General features: G+C 36.7%; 1 protein-coding gene across 1 annotated transcript in view; it reads right to left on the bottom strand.

Moving 5' to 3' along the window:
• Positions 1-4,128, bottom strand: part of PELI1 (pellino E3 ubiquitin protein ligase 1) — a 47,900-nt gene that overhangs the window by 36,366 nt on the left and 7,406 nt on the right. The gene's annotated exons all lie outside the window — the stretch shown is intronic.

Below are 4,128 nucleotides of genomic sequence, written 5' to 3'. Positions count from 1 at the left end.
CCCCCCCCCCCCCGCCCCCGGGGCTCACCCCTACTTAAACCAGTTTGAATGGAGTTTTCTGTAAAAATAGAGTCTTAGCTGATATAACAACTATTTTAAGTGTTTTCCAATAATAAATACACTAGGTCATAAAATTCAGTTCCAAAAACAAGGTAAGAACAGACTCTTCCCCATAGATGATTCTGGCTTTTCAAAATCCACTCTCCTTCTCAAGACCCCCCCACCCCCTGCTAAGTTCAAAAACTACAAAAGACTTTATATCTTCTGCCTTTATACTGTCTTAATACAAAAAAAAAAAAAATTTTTTTTTGCCACAAAGGAATAAGAATAAAAAATCAACAATGGAAAGAAGAAATAAGTAATTGGGGGGAGGGGGGAAATAAATCCTCTATAGAAACTGTAAATAATATCCAGATGTGCTTTTTACTAAACAGTTAAATGAGAGTCAGAGACTAAAGCTTATAAAATTAAGCAGATTCAACTACATCTAGAATCTAATACAAAGATATAATGCTAAAATCAAAGTTCTTATTTGAAAATCAGCCAATAAAATTAAAATTCAAAGACAAATTTCTTGGGAAATTGAAATGTCTTAGACTTCTGAAAACAGACAAATCACTACATAATTTCAAAAGAGGTAACAGTTAATCAAAATCATAAAAATTATTGATTTTAAGCATATTATGTGGATACAACATGCTATTAAGCCCCCAAGTCATTCTGAAAATTTTAAAGAGGATTTAACAGAGTAAGTAAATGACAACAACTATAGTCACTTAAGAGTAATACAGAATTAGTACTTACATTTTCTAGGGATTTTCGTGACTTAACTGCTAACAAGAAAGGGAAAAAAACAAAAAATACACATGGAATAAAATGGAATTAAGATGTATATCCTTGTGCTTCTCATATCTTACTGAAGTGAAATTTTACCTGCATATTTTAGATCTTCTACATTTTAAACACCAGGTGTGTTTGCTGGAATGAATTACAATACTCTTAGGATCACGACGAGACCATTAATTTGGAGTCCGTGTGCAAAAGGATGAGATAAATTCTTATTAGTTGAGATGAAGTAAAATAGAGTGGTTAAGGGAGTTCTGGAGTCAGACTGTCTATGTTGACTCTTGGCACTGTCATTTAATAGGTGTGAGACTTGGACCAACTGTACAGTTGGTCAAGTTTCCTCTCCTGTAAACCTGAGATAATAATAAGTAATAATCTTAACATGTACGCAGTGCTTATCATAAGTGCCAGGCATTTTTCAAAGACTTTTACATATTAATTCTTTAACTCCTTCTTAGGAGATATTAATGTTCTTAGGAGATAAATAATAATAACTCTTGAGATTCCCATTAGTTTGACTTTGAACTTGAGAATCTGAGTTACTTTTGAGACATCCATGGGAAACAATTATACGTACAAGTCTGGAGCTTGGGATGGAAATATAAACCTGGAAATCTTCTACAGAAGAAATTACCTAGGAAGAGTACAGACTAAGAGAAGAGAACCTAAGACTAACCCTTGGACGTCCCTGGTGGCACAGTGGTTAAGAATCCGCCTGCCAATGCAGGGGACACGGGTTCGAGCCCTGGTCTGGAAAGATCCCACATGCCATGAAGCAACTAAACCCGTGCGTCACAACTTCTGAGCTTGCACCCTAGAGCCCACGAGCCACAACTACTGAGCCCGCGTGCTGCAACTACTGAAACCCGCGCGCCTAGAGCCCATTCTCCGCAACAAGAGAAGCCACCACAATGAGAAGCCCGCACACCACAATGAAGAGTAGCCCCTGCTCACCACAACTAGAGAAAGCCCGCACGCAGCAACGAAGACCCAACGCAGCCAAAAAATAAATTAAAAAAAAAAAGATCAAGCCTTGTGGAATTCAAAAATTTAGGGTTCTGCAAGAACAGCAGCAGCTTCTGAAAGAGATTTAAAGAGCAACAGCATTAAGGGGTTGGTGTAAGGTATATGGTGTTCTGGAAGCAAAGAAAAATGTTTCAAAAAGTAGGAAGTAGCAACAATGTCAAATGTTGCTGAGAGGTCAGGTAAGATAAATACTGGAAAAGTGTCATTGGATTTAGCAATATGGAGATAATAAGTGATCTTCTGAATCAAGAGACTTTCTTATCCTGAATCATACTGCTTCTCCTTTCTGATATACTTATTTAAAAATAGTAATAATAAATCATTTTGGGGGCTTCCCTGGTGGGGCAGCGGTTGAGAGTCCGCCTACCAATGCAGGGGACACGGGTTCGTGCCCCGGTCTGGGAAGATCCCACATGCCGCGGAGCGGCTGCGCCTGTGAGCCATGGCCGCTGAGCCTGCGCGTCCAGAGCCTGTGCTCAATAGGAGAGGCCACAACAGTGAGAGGCCCGCGGACCGCAAAAAAAAAAAAAAAAAAAAAAAGGCAGCTCAACATGAGTCTAGACAGTTTTTCCCTAAGGCCATTTATGATTAACTATTATTACAGTGATGATGAAGTCCCTGATTGTTTGACATTTTCAGAAAAGACAACAACATACACCAAGAGCTGAAAACAGCTTTTGAAATTCCACTAGGCTAGTTTAAGTATAGATTCTGGATAGATGCAGGATTAACTTATGAGGCTTTCAAATCAATGAGTTTATTACTATTTCCTATATTACTGAGTTCAAAAAGTATTCCATCCTATAGGTCAGTTAGTGCCAGCTAATACAATATACCATCCCTCCACCAGAATACACACCAAAAATAGCACAAGATAAAAAGAAGCTAAGTACATAAGACACAAATAGGAAAAGTGTTATACTTGCCATCTACATGTCACTCCTTTTAGGCCCTTAATTCATTCCAAGCCCTCTTTATAAATATAAAAAATGGCAGACAAATGTAGAAAACACTGTATAAGAGCAATGGACACTACTAAAGCTGGCGAAGGAAGATAAACAGAGCCAGTGAGAGTGATGGAGAGATGAGCATGAGAGAGAGATGAAGTGAGAGAGGCAGGGATGTGGAATATGAGTATTTGCAATGCACAAGGTGAAAGAAATAACCTAGAACCTGATGCTGCAACCATCTATAGAGCTTAAGTAATAGACTGAATTTCCATATAATTCTTAACTACTGTTAATCATCATCATCATCATCAATTCCAAGATGAAGTACAGGTTTTATCATGGTCATAATGTTTAAGTCAACATGAAATATAACATGTCCCTTTTGCAAAGCAACTTTTTTCCTTAAAATGCAAGGTGTATTATCATTACTATTCTCTACTTCATTTATAAGTTTGAGTCTTAGCTCATTAGGTCACGGACACTTAAACAGATTCAAGTTACAAGAATTATCTATCCATGGTCATGTTTACTATTTTGTGAGAACCAATTTTCTTCTTTCCTTCCTTCTCTTGCTCCCTCCCCTCTCTCTTTCTCTTCCTCCTCCCTCAGAAGTTATTTATTCCACAAAAATGGAAATGAAAAACAGATTCATAATCCTACCACCAAATCAAAAGACTGAAAGCTATTTCTAAAACGAGCCACACATAAGTACAGTCACCACCTTAGAATTTCAAAGTCCTTTCTGAAAAACTACCACCGCTTTTATTTTACAGATGAACCAAAGATAGCTTTTTAAAGACTTTCAGAGTTAGTGGAAAGCCCAGAAATTAAACATGGGCTCTGTGTTCCATGCTCATAGGTTAGTGTTTAAAACGCATTAAATAATCCAGCCTAGCAGCTCAATCTTAATGGTATGTGCAGTATATGAAGAAAGGGTCTGGCTATATACCTATCTATCTAACCACCAAAGGGACAAAAACTCTTGAGTGAATTAAAGAACTAGATTCCTAACAATTTTCTGAAAAATAGGAAGCTTTGTTAAAGTATTCCTTATACAGTTATATACTTATATGCTTAGTGGTCATTTTTTGCGATCTATTATATAATAACATTTCACAAATTCTACTTAATCCCATTATATTCTACACATTATTGGTTAAAGAAAATATTGTGCCTTCCCGTTATGGATAATTAACTAGAAAAAGGGTGTTTTCTTTATTCAGTGTTATCAGTAGAGTAAAAACCACTGAAATATGTTTAGTTTCTTAGGTTGGAAAACTTATTCTTTTTTTTTTTTTTTTTTTTT

Source organism: Lipotes vexillifer, unplaced genomic scaffold (genome assembly GCF_000442215.2).
Source record: "Lipotes vexillifer unplaced genomic scaffold, Lipotes_vexillifer_v1.1 scaffold311, whole genome shotgun sequence".
NCBI lineage: Eukaryota > Metazoa > Chordata > Mammalia > Artiodactyla > Lipotidae > Lipotes > Lipotes vexillifer.
Note: the sequence above shows the minus strand (reverse complement) of the source record. Positions and strands in the feature narration are given on the sequence as shown.